Source organism: Balaenoptera ricei, chromosome 10 (assembly GCF_028023285.1).
Source record: "Balaenoptera ricei isolate mBalRic1 chromosome 10, mBalRic1.hap2, whole genome shotgun sequence".
NCBI lineage: Eukaryota > Metazoa > Chordata > Mammalia > Artiodactyla > Balaenopteridae > Balaenoptera > Balaenoptera ricei.
Genome location: NC_082648.1, coordinates 47,133,204 through 47,146,686, shown reverse-complemented (window position 1 = coordinate 47,146,686; position 13,483 = coordinate 47,133,204). Strand labels below are relative to the sequence as shown.

Below are 13,483 nucleotides of genomic sequence, written 5' to 3'. Positions count from 1 at the left end.
ATTGGATATCCACATGCAAAAAAGAAAAACTTAGACCCTTACCTCATACCATACAAAAAAATTAATTCAAAATGGATCACAGAATTAAATGAAAAAGCTTAAAACTGTAGTCTTCTAGAAGAAAACAGGAGAAAATCTTCATGACTCTGGGCTAGCAGAATTCTTAGAGACAACACCAAAAGCATGAGGCATAAAAGAAAAATATGATAAATTGCACTTCAAAAAAATTTAAAACTTTTGACTTTTAAGAGATACCATTAATAAAATAAAAAAACAAGCCACTGGCTGGAAGAAAATATTGCAAATCACATACCTGATAAAAGACTTGTATCTAGAATATACAAAGAACTCCTATAACTCAATAATAAGACAATATCCCAATTTAAAAATGTGCAAAAGACTTGAATAGACACTTCACCAAAGACACCCAAATGACTACTAAGCACATAAAAAGCTGTTCAGAATCACTGGGTTTTAGGGAAATGCAAATTAAAACCACAATGAGATACTACTATATGCCCATTAGAATGGCTATAATAAAAAAGGCAGACAATAGTAAGTGTTGATGAGGATGTAGAGAAACCAAAACTCTCATACATTGCTGGTGGGAATGTAAAATGGTAAGCCACTTTGGAAAACTGGCAGTTTCTTAAAAAGTTAATCACATCTTTACCACATAGCTTTATAAAGTTTTGACATCTTGTAGAGAAGTCCAGACGCTTCTTCACTCTTTTACAAAATTATCTTGGCTTCTGTTTTGTCTTCTACTATCAGTAAAATTCTAGGATTCATGAAAATTCTGTGCAAAACCCTGTTGAGATTTTAATTGGAATTGTGTTAAGTTTATAAGTTACTTTGGGGAGAGCCTCCATATTTTTGATTGTTTCCCTCCATTTAACACAGTATATTAGTTGTCTATTGCTGCATAAAATATTATTGTAAACTTAGTAGTATATAACAACACATATTTATTATCTCACAGTTTCTATGGGTCAGTTGTCTGGGCATGGCTTAGCTAGGCTACAGTCAGTGTTGGCCAGGGCTGAGTTCTCATGTGAGGCTCAAGTTGGGAAGGATCCACTTCTGTCACATGATTTTTGGCAGCATTCAGTTCCTTGCAGGCTGCTGGATGCGGGCCTCAATTTCTTGCTGCGTGTTGGCTAGGGCCTGCCTTCAGTTCCTTATCATGTGGCCTTCTCCTTAGGACAGCTCACAAAATGGCAGCTTGCTTCTTGAATGCCAACAAGGGAGAGTAACCTTTGCCAGATTTTATTTCTTAAAAGCAAATCACAGTTCCCATTCATACTCAAGAGGAAGGGTTTACACAAGGCATGAATATCAGGAGGCGGGGATCATGGGAGCCAGCTTAGAATTTGCAATATATGGTATACCTTTCCATTAACTAATTTCTCCCTAAAATTCTTATGCATCCTATAATAGGTTTATTCATGTGCACTTCTCAGTTTGTAATGCCATAAAAAATAGGTATAATTATTACTTCAATATAGGAATGCTATTGTATTCTGGATACTGATCTTTTATCTAGCAACCTTGTTTAACTCTCTTATTAGCCCCAACAATTTACCTGTCACTTGGATTTTCCTCATAAATATCACTTGTGAATAATACAATTTTGTATCTTTTCTTGTAACCTTTATACCTTTTATTTATTTTTCTTGTCTTACTGGACAATAATAAGACCTCCAATAAAATATTTAACAGAAGTTGTGATACCAGGCCTGTTACCTGATAAACCCTTTGTCAGGTTTATCAGGATATTCCTTTCCTTGTCTAGTTTGCTAAGAACTTTGAAGACGAATAGGTATTTAATTTTATCAAATACTTCTTCTGCAATGACCAGGAGGATCAAATAGATTTTCTCTCTTAATCTGTTGATTTGGTAATTATGCACATTTTCTAATGTTAAACCATTCTAGCAACCTTGAGATAAAAATTCCTTGATCATAAAATGTATGTTTTATGATTTTTGCACCTATGTCTTTATAATTATCTTTCCTAAATTGTCCTTGTCTGGTTTTGGTTTTAAAGTATACAGTAATTTAACAAAACAAGTTGTAAAGTTTTTCTTCTTTTTCTATTTCATGGAACAAAGTGCATAAGATTGGGATTATCTGTCCATTGAAAGTTTCACAGCACTCCCACATAAAACTATCTGGGGCTTCCCTGGTGGCGCAGTGGTTGAGAGTCTGCCTGCCAATGCAGTGAACACGGGTTCGGGCCCTGGTCTGGGGGGATCCCACGTGCCACGGAGCAGCTGGGCCCGTGAGCCACAACTGCTGAGCCTGCGCGTCTGGAGCCTGTGCTCCGCAACAGGAGAGGTCGCGGTGGTGAAAGGCCCGCGCACCGCGATGAGGAGTGACCCCCGCTTGCCGCAACTGGAGAAAGCCCTCGCACAGAAACGAAGACCCAACACAGCCATAAGTAAATAAATAAAAATTTATTAAAAAAAAAAAAAAAACTATCTGTGTTTTTTTTTCTGCGTAAATCTTTAAACTACAAACTTCTCATCTCAAACAGGCTCTTAGATATTTCCCAACACTCCTACAAGATTCTAGTTAGTGCCTTCTCTTAGTTCTACAAAAGCTATTCTAAATATTTATCATTCTCAAGCTTTCTACCTCACTTTTTCTCCCTATAATCTTAGCATATAATATTCACCTGCTATCTTCAACCTTTTCATCTCTACTGGCTTTCCTCCTCAGCATACTGAGATGATGATTTTCTTAAAAAGACAAAACAAAAACAAACATGCAAAACAAACAAAATTCCCTTCCCTGAACTATAGGTTCTTCTCTAGCTATTCTTGTTCTTTTAATTTTCCCCATAGTCAAGAGAAATCTGGACTTCCCTGGTGGCACAGTGGTTAAGAATCCACCTGCCAATGCAGGGGACACGGGTTCGAGCCCTGGTCCGGGAAGATCCCACATGCTGCAGAGCAACTAAGCCCGTGCACCACAACTACTGAGCCTGCACTCTAGAGCCCACAAGCCACAACTACTGAGCCTGTGTGCCACAACTACTAAAGCCCATGCGCCCGTGCTCCACAACAAGAGAAGCCACTGCAATGAGAGGCCCGCGCGCTGCAGTGAAGAGTAGGTAGCCCCCGCTTGCCACAACTAGAGAAAGCCCGCACACAACAACAAAGACCCAACGCAGCAAAAATAAAAAATTATAAAATGAATAAATAAATAAATCTTAAAAAAAAAAAAGAGTAATCTACATTTGCTAAGTGTCCTCATCTCTCATTTGTTTTTTTTCCCCATTCATTTTCCTCTATATTTTAAGTTATGTTAGATTTGGGAAATCATCGATGGGTTCCATAAAAACACAACATAACCAGATTTGCATTTCTGAAAGATCACTTGTGGCTATGCTGTTAAGAATAGAAGTGAGTGAAATTAATGGGAGGGAGAACTAAATTAAGAAGCTTAACTAGAAGAGTAAGAATGGGGAGAAGTAGATGGATCTGAGACCTATTATAGGGTCTGAAGGATGAGGAAATCAAAGATTACACATGATTCCAGCTGAATAATGGATTTTTTTTTAAAATTTTTTCCTTTATTTTTATTTTTAATTTTATTTATTTATGGCTGTGTTGGGTCTTCGTTTCTGTGCGAGGGCTTTCTCTAGCTGTGGCAAGCGGGGGCCACTCTTCAACGCGGTGCGCGGGCCCCTCACCATCGCGGCCTCTCTCGTTGTGGAGCACAGGCTCCAGACGCGCAGGCTCAGCAACTGTGGCTCACGGGCCCAGTCGCTCCGCGGCATGTGGGATCCTCCCAGACCAGGGCTCGAACCCGTGTTCCCTGCATTGGCAGGCAGACTCTCAACCACTGCGCCACCAGGGAAGCCCTGAATAATGGATTTTGATATTCATAGAATAGAAAATACAGATGAAGAAATCTGACTACGTAAAGATAAAAAATTCCTACATGGCAAAACTGTAAAAGGAAAACCAAAAGTCAAATGATAAACTGGGAGGAGGAGGAATGTATGCAACTCATTTCAAAAAAGGTTAATATCCAACAGAAACATGGGAAAATACATGAATAATTCATAAAAACGGAAACACAAATGGTTCTTAAACACATAAAAAGATGCTCAACCTCATTGGTAATTTTTAAAAAGTAAAATAAAAACAACACTGAAAAATAAAAAAAAACACTGATACCATTTTATACCTATTGGAAAAACAAACATTAAAAAATAAAGTGATAATGAACTGAGGTAAGGGTGGAAAAGCAAGTACTCTTCTGATTGCTGGTGAGACTGGAAAATGGTATGAACAATATGGAAGGCAATATGGCAACATCTATCAAAATTACAAATGTATATACCTTTTTTTTTTAATTTATTTATTTATTTATTTATTTATTTATGGCTGCGTTGGGTCTTCGTTGTTGCATGCGGGCTCTATGACTCAGCAATTCTACTTCTAGGATTTAACTTAGTTATATTTGCAAACTTGCAAAATAAAAGGATATATAATCTTATTCACTGCAGCACTGTATTAGCTAAGGTAACCATAAAATATATTGTTTTGTTTTGTCTAAATCACGACACTTTTATAAGAGAAAGGGGACACTATTAATATTTAAGCTGGACATATATACACTACCAAATGTAAAATAGATAGCTAGTGGGAAGCAGCAGCATAACACAGGGAGATCAGCTCCGTGCTTTGTGACCACCTAGAGGGGTGGGATAGGGAGGGTGGGAGGGAGACGCAAGAGGGAGGAGATATGGGGATATATGTATATGTATAGCTGATTCACTATGTTACAAAGCAGAAACTAACACACCATTGTAAAGCAATTATACTCCAATAAAGAAAAAAAAAAAATTTAAGCTGGGACAATTGGCATAGCTGAGACTGTCCCAAACAAACCAGGAAATGAAGTCATTCTAATAATAACAAAAGATGGAAAACAATACAAATATTCACCAATAGGGGACTTTTAAAATAATGATGATACATCCAGACAATGGAATACTAAATAGCCATAAAAGGAAGCACATTATACACTGATTTGGAAGGTTCTCCAAGACGTATAGTAAAAAAAAAAAAAATTTAAGGAAAAATATAAAACAGTGCTTATATTATGTTACCATTTGTGTAAAACAGGAAAAAATATAATTGCTCAGACATGAATAAAATATATCTGGAAGGATATATAGAAAACCGATAACAACGTTTGCCACTGGAAAGGGGAAGTGGGTAGCTAGGAAACAGAAACAGGAGGGTGACTTCACCATATGCCCATTTGTACCTTTTGAATTTTGAACCAGATGAATAACTAAAATTTTAAAAGAAAATAGTCCTATTAATGAGTTGGCTAATTGATAAGTTTTATGACCTATATTTTTTCCCTGTTTGGGCTTATATGCTGAATAATAAAAATTCTGTTGAAACTATCACAACATTGTTAGTCAGCTATACTCCAATATAAAATTAAAAGTTAAAAAAAAAAATTTTTAGAAAGGAAAAAAAATTCTGTTAAACCTTGCAATCCTATAGAGTTCCTTAAATAGTTTTTAAATCATTTTAACTCTGTTATAAATACAGGAATGAGAATTATGCAAATCAAAACTAAGATAATATTTCATAAAAATTTGAAATCAAGTACCAGTATTGCCAGTAACTATCACAGAAAATTTATATGTACTTATTACTTTTTTCCATTTCTGCATTTAATAATTCTCACAAAATGGCAATTATATTATATTAGTAACCATTTCATATATCATAAATTTATTTGGCACCTCTGTACTTTTTATTGTAATTTTTCACCTAATTGAACTGGACTGGAATAATAAATGCAAATCAGTAAGTAAATACTTAGCTCTGAAAATCTCTTACCTAAGTAGTAGTTACTACATAAATTACCTGATAATCTAAAATGGTTTTACCTAAAAATTTCCCAAAGATCAGAGAGCTGTAACAACAGCTTTTAGCAAATTGACAGGTAAAAGTGGATGATGTAAAACATTTCAAATTACATAACATCTTGAGAAATTATGGCTTATGGAGTGTTCAACTAGATAAGTGTAGTTAAAAATTAATTTTACCTAGTCTTTTAGAGAATGTTTTTGGTCACTATATGGCAATATAAGATTCTGAAAACATCTTTCATATTCTTTAGGTTAAAAAAAAGTTTAAGAAAGGTATGAAAATGTTACCAATCACTTAAGTATTTTTCTTTTTGCTGTTCAAATTCTTTCAAATTAGCTTTGGTCTACGAAGAGCTTTTTAAAATCTTTTTTAGAGACTTTAGCAAAATCAACATTCTCTTAGCATCTTATAATAATATGGACTTGCTATAATCTATTCTTATGGACATCAGAGAAGCCAAATTACAGGAGACATTATTTGGCAAAATAAAGAAAACATGTATTAGGCATCATAAATCTCACCAGTGTGATGATAATATTGTGACTTGTTTTTGACATGCTCATGTTTATATTTTTCAGTCCTATAAAATTTGTGTGTAACTGCTAAACCAAAGAGGAATTAGGAAAGCATACTGGAATAGATCATAGATACATGTGAACTTAGAGGAAATTTCATTTACTCCATGAAGGTCTAACATCAAGTTAAAATATGTGCACCAGCACCATAGTGCTCTAGTCAGAATCTAAACCCTATTCAAGGGGAATTCTCGGTGGTCCGGTGGTTAGGACTCAGCGCTTTCACTGCCGGGGCCCAGGTTCGATCCCTGGCCGGAGAACTAAGATCCCACATGCCGCACAGTGCAGCCAAATTTAAAAAAATTTTTTTAATTAAAAAAAATTTTTTTAATTAAAAAAAAATCCTATTCCAATACACGTGCTTAACTAATGATGTCTTAGGAGTTTTTAAACATATTAATCTATTTCCTGACCTTGATGAATTATTATTTAAACTTTCAACTCCAATGAATCCCTTAAAGCCTATGAGCCCAAAGCAACACAATGGCAGCATCAGCTTAGTTTCACCATAATAAATAATAACTGAGCATAAAGAAGTGGTAAGTGTAACAACTTTTTCAAAAAACTTGGTGATGGAAGGAATACAGATAAGAGTAAAAATATATCAATTATATCTCAAATTTTAAAAAAAGAAAAAAAAGCAATATTGATGGAAAATCTGAATTGCATAGAGCTACTTAACTGAAATATATTTTAATTTAATCACACACAAAAAGAGGCAAAATATAGTGGCTGTTTCTTAAGATGGCAGAGTCCTGAGCATATTTAAATGCTGAATGATGGAGTCATCAGAAGAAGTTGAAAAATAGAGTAAAGTAAGTAGAGAGATTAACCTGAGAGTGGAGGAAGGATTCCTCTTAAATAGTATCTGAAGAGATAGATGTTGGTTATGAGTGTAATGGTAGGAAATTGAGGGCTTCTTTATGAAGCAATGGGATGGTAAGTTTAAATGAAAGAGGAGCTTTAAAAGAAGGTTTACTATGGAGTTGCCTGTAGGCTGTGGCTGAATATTATCATAGTATTCAAAACTTTTCATAATGCAGTCCCCAGTATATCCTCAGCTTCACTGGTCCACACATTCTCACTCCCAACCAAACTCACTCCAACCAAACTCATCTAGAGTCCCTCAACTGTTCCTCTCATGATGTCTGTTCTTGAAGAGCCCTCTGTCTGGAACACCTTTCTCCTTATGTCCCTGAAAACATCTCTCAACCTTTAAGAGTTGGCTCCACACAAGGGGTTCCCCAGAGGGAGCCCCACTTCAGCATCACTGCCTTAACCATGGCCTATCCCCCTCTCTGTTTTCCCTGGAGGCAGATGTCACAAAGCATTTGTAAGTTGCTTCAGGTGCAAGAACACCGCCCACTCAGGACTTACCCCCATTATCCTTTCCAGACTGGCCACACACTAGGCCAGTCTGAGGAGCTAGCCGGGACCAGGTGGTGGAGCAGCAGCTTGGCGTTCTGACCGCCTAGCACCCTTCTCTAGCATTGTGATGCCACCTCCCCTCCTTGTCCCAAGGTTGTGAGGCTTTGTCTTTCCCTTCGGTGTCACATGAGTAGAACAGGGTCCCCAAAGCCCATGTGATCATTTCCCAGGCATCATTCCCTGGTGCCTGTGGGATCCTGCTTCATGCAGGTAGGGGAAGAGGGTTCCAGGGCTGGCCAGGAACGACATCTCCTGAAGGAAAATGGGAGCTTCTGATTCTAAGGCCCTGGCCTAGGCCTCTATCCTAATATTGCAGGAGGGGCCTCTCTCCCGAGCCCCATCCTAAGGGTTAGCCCTTGGGCCAAATCTGCCATGGGGTCCAGCTATGCTTTTCTGACTAAATAAGCAATAAGAGGCTCTAAGCTGATCCAGTTCCAAGGACCCTTTCTGCCCTGCTTTGGGTCTCCTTGCCTCCAGGTGAAGGAAGAGCTGGTGCCACCCTCTTTCCTATCAGGCTTGTCCAAGTGTTCCAAGGGACTTGTGACTAGAGCCCAGGATGGCTTGGTGGGAGTGTCCCCGCTGCTTCTGCATGAAGCCCGCCTCCATAGGCCTCGTTCTCGCCAGAACCCTGCCCTGCCCCCATGCAGTTCCTCACCGGAAATGCCACACCCCGCTCACCCTCTCCTCCCTTCCCTGGAGAGGCAGCTCAGCCAAATAAGTCTAAGCAGGGTCCATCGGTGTGGACCAGAGCCAGCCTGGAGTCATTATGCACCCTCTGGTCTCCAGTTTCACAGTGTGTTAGGGGCAAGACTTGCTCCTTAGAGGAATCAGGCCAGACTCAGTTTTGGAGGAGGGCAAGATTGAGAGGGAGCCAGTTCACCCCAGGATCTGTTCCGGGGTTTCCTACCAGCCCTTCCTGTTTGAGGCTGGTCTTCGGGAAGCAATAGGCCACCAGGCCTGGTCGACCCCAGTTCACGCAGTGCCAGGAATCTGCCCACCTGCCAGGTTCAGTTCTTTAAGGTGCCTCTTCAGGGACACAGTGTGTCTCTCTGATTGGGCTTCTAAATCAAAAGCCTGATGTTCGTGTCCCTCTCATAGGGGGAGCTTTGGACACAGGACCAATTTGGAAAGGGTCAGAGTTTCCACTCTGCACATTGTAGAGGGGACACTCTGTAGGTCCATGGGTCCCTTACTGTAGCGAGGTTGAGTAAATTTGCCTTCAGTTAACCTGGGACCTTCTGTTTAATTCCCTCCTGCCTCCCAAAGAGTTTGACCATTTTATAAATTCACCTCTGTTAACAGTGGCCCACAAACTTCTCTGTGCTAAAAGCATAGGAAGTCTAAAGGCAGTCATTCCCTGGGAAATGGATTCCGTTCTATTTTGCTACCCCTACTCTGTTCATGAGGCCTCATTCAGTAAGGCAACCCCCCCCCCGTAAGGCTGTCCTATATCCCATGTCCCACACAGGTCAAGCATCTCCGGAAGGTAAGCCTGTTTTCCCCTTCAGGTCTTCAGTCGGTTACTTGCCACTACTGTCCCTCAGTCGCCTTTTTGGTAAAATGGGGTTTTAGTTTTGTCCTTTTATTTTAATACTGGTAAATACTTGCACTCAAGCAGGGGAGGGAAGGCAGGGGTCTGGCCCCCTGCCCCATTCCTTTACTGCTGTGGGGCTTGCCCCTGGAGCAGACCTTCCTCTTTGCGCCCCGTGAGCTTCTTTGCTTGTAGTATCTCAGATTTTACATGTTCCATGTCGTGCCACGTAACCCTCTTCAAGATACCGTTTGGAGGGTGGGGGAGATCTGACTGGGCTGTGGGGTTCTGACTACCTTGCTTACAGGTTCATGGTTTGATAAACTTGTTGTATTCAAAAACGTGAGGGGCTTCCCTGGTGGCGCAGCGGTTAAGAATCCGCCTGCCAATGCAGGGGCACGGGTTCGAGCCCTGGCCTGGGGAAGATCCCACATGCCGCGGAGCAACTAAGCCCGTGCGCCACAACTACTGAGCTTGCGCTCGAGAGCTCGTGGGCCACACTACTGAGCCCGCGCGCCTAGAGCCCGTGCTCCGCAACAAGAGAAGCCACTGCAGTGAGAAGCCCGCGCATAGCAACAAAGACCCAAGGCAGACAAAAATAAAAATAAATAATAAATAAAAATTAAAAATAAAAAAAGCACTTGAAATGTAGGACGCCATTAAGTGTCTGTTTATATTTTTGGAATATCTGTACTACTTACAATTAACGAATAAAAGTGGGTTTAGGGCTTCCCTGGTGGCGCAGTGGTTAAGAATCCGCCTGCCAATGCAGGGGACACGGGTTCGAGCCCTGGTCCGGGAAGATCCCACATGCCGCGGAGCAACTAAGCCTGTGCACCACAACTACTGAGCCTGCGCTCTAGAGCCTGCGAGCCACAACTACTGAAGCCTGTGTGCCTAGAGCCCGTGCTCCACAACAAGAGAAGCCACCGCATGAGAAGCCCGCGCACCACAACGAAGAGTAGACCCCGCTCACCGCAGCTAGAGAAAGCCCGCGTGCAGCAACGAAGACCCAATGCAGCCAAAAATAAATTAATTAATTTAAAAAAAAAAGGGGGGGTTAAAAAACCCATCCATGAATGGGAAAAAGAAAAAGAAAGAGTTGGCTCCAATCCCCCAACCTCCCTTTGATGTCCCTCCCCCTTTATCTTAGCTCCCCTTTACCCCGAGCCTAGTTAGATGTCCCTTCTTTCTACTTCCTTTTCCATATCTCTTCACCTCAGCATTTTTTCATTAGGAATTTTAAACACTGGCTTTCTCATTTCTTCCAATAATCAGAAACTGGTTTTTTGTTTTTAATTTCTGGATTTCCTAGCACTGGGCCTGGCACACTATAGGCCAATGAATAAATACTCATTGAATGAATTGAAGATGATTATGTCAGAGCTCCCAGTACTTATATTTTACCCAGTAAAAGACAAGATTATCTTTTACAAATGGAGAAACTAAGGCAGGAAGGAATGTGCACCAATAGTAACTTTTGCAGAACAAACGCTAATGAAAAAAAAAAATTAGGTGAAATAATCTTTCACTCTGACTAATTAAGATTCTAACTACAGTCTAAAGAGTAGAACAAATGATAGTCTGTAAATCATAACAAATATACATCCTCCAAACATAAGCATCAAGTTTCCAATTTTGTACCACAGAGGATATAGCTTTTCTGATTAAAAAATTCAAAATCCTTCCCCATACACCACAAAACTCTAGCACAACAAGGGACTGGCCTAAAAACCTACTATTAGAGATACCTGAAAGCTTATGAAAAGCTTCGGGTCTAGCTGGCCATGTCACAGCTGGCTAGTACTTTTGCAAAGATTTAACTGGATAGGACCTTCTCAAATCAGAAATAAAAAAAGAACTTGACATTACCAAACTCTAACCACCTGGGATGACAAACTTGATCTTAAATATCTTATACTTCACACAATGCTGTGGGCCTCCCAAGTCACCGGTCCACCCTCCATCCTCATGCAAAAGTAGCAATGTTATAGTGGAAGAAGAATCAGTCCAAAGGTCAAAGTGCTAGATCTCTATGCAAAGAACCTCCCCTTCTACAGGCAGACTTTCTTCACTGCCCAACCCGTTCCTACTATCAGAGAGAACTGGGAAGAAAAAGAGTGAGGAACTTGTTACTGATTATAATTAAAGCTAATTCAAAAAAGCAGGGGTAGGAAATAAAAGGAAGCAAACACCTTCTGGGTAATGTTTAGAAATTCCCTAACACGTTATCTTTCTCGTGACAGCTCAAAAAACTTCAGAGATATAACATTCCTATGAAACAAGGATAAGATTAGCCTACTACATTTGGAAAAATTAATGCTGGTTCGCATTTATACTAAGTATTAAGACCCAGAACTTTCTTAAAGAAGTAATGGGCAGCCAGGGTAAGCTGGAGTCCCCGAATTAGAGTCCTACCTATAGGAGAATGGATAGGGCAGATAAGGAATAACTACAGAAGGGAAAAACAAACAAACAAAAATAAAAGGAAGGTCACTCTACCTGGTTTCAAACTAATAAACCCTCTGACCTTAACCAAGCCAAAGGAGAACTGCCTTTCCACAGAACACACCAGAGTATCGTTTTGATATTTCTTTTCCCACAGTTACCCTTGATGCTCATTTTAACCCAAAAACAAAAAGAAAAGCAAGTGACATTTTGTGATACAGCCAGCCTCTAGCCAATTCTCAGTACCGTATTATACTGCTTCGACATAAATGCTTCCTTTAGGAACAATTGGAATAATTCAGTGGTTAATTTTGGGATGAGCTGCATGATGGAGAGAGCCTTGTAGTCAGAGACTTGGGTCTGATTCCTGACTCTGGTACTTATTAGATGGGTTATCTTATTCAAAAAAGTCTTGGGACTTCCCCGGTCGTCCACTGGTTAAGAATCCATCTTGCAGTGCAGAGGATGCTGGTTGGATCCCTGGTGGCGAAACTAAGATCCCACATGCCGGGGGACAACTGAGCCCCTGCGCCACAACTAGAGAGAAGCCCACGCACTGCAACAAAAGATCCCACATGCTGCAACCAAGACCTGATGCATCCAATAAATAAATAAAAAGTCTTAATTTCTGAGTCTTAGCTTCCTCATCTTCAAAATGGGACTAGTAATAACTATTCTTTAGGTCTCTGGTAAGAGGGAGAGACAGACTATACAAAGTGGTTGACAAACCATAATAGCTATTATTTCCATGAGCTCCTACTAAATACAGATGCTGTGAAGATATAGGTGAATGCTCTCCTAGTTGCAAATGATAAAATTCCCGAATATGCTTAGTTTTCAAAATTATTTTTGTACATCTTTTCTGCCTGCGAGGAATACAGAGGCAAGCAATTAAATTAGCTAAAATTTAGGGGGCACCTAACGGCTTATAAAATGTTTAAGGGCTCAGAGTTAAGGACACCTAAGTCTTAACAGACACCAAATAACTGGCAGAGGTAAAACGAGAACCCAGGCACCCTAGCAGCCCAGGATGACCTTTCCCCCGCCTCATGATCTCACTGAAGTGCCCGGGCGCTGTTTCTGGTCGGGGTAATTTCCTGCCATATGACTCCTCACTCACCAACACCGCGTGCTGGAAACGAGGCATTCGTTGGGCCTCCACGCCGCGCTACGAGGCCGGGTGCTGAAGGCCGGTTTTGGCCTTCGAATATCGGAGGTCACTAAGAGGCCTCTTGAGCAGGGTTCACTCTTATCCGAGTGTAGAGAGGTACCGCTTTCCCCTCTTTCCGAGATTTCCATGGTTCTGACGCCACCGCGTCCTCCGCCTTCACAACTACCCCACCTCAGCTTTCCCGCCCTCAGCGCTTGCACGCACGGCGGGCCGCAGCGGGCCGGAACGCGGAGGAATCCGCCAGATTTTGTGGGCGGCCCACCGCCTTGCTTTCATTGGGTAGCCTCGTCTTGTCTCCGCCCCCAAGTTTTTTACTTTCTCAATGATTGGACCTGGGCATTGTCCATCCCAACTCTCAGGAACCGCCCACTTCTCACCAGCCACTAGGCACCCTGCGCTCTGTGTTCCCTATCGCGTGC

General features: G+C 40.8%; 1 protein-coding gene across 1 annotated transcript in view; it reads right to left on the bottom strand.

Annotated features, from left to right (window-relative positions):
* RBMS2 (RNA binding motif single stranded interacting protein 2) overlaps window positions 1–13,223 on the bottom strand; it is a 96,356-nt gene extending 83,133 nt beyond the window's left edge. The window contains exon 1 of the mRNA XM_059936217.1: window positions 13,014–13,223. The gene's annotated coding sequence lies outside the window, so the exon portion shown is untranslated. The remainder of the gene's footprint in view (window positions 1–13,013) is intronic.
* Window positions 13,224–13,483: the final 260 nt, after the last annotated feature.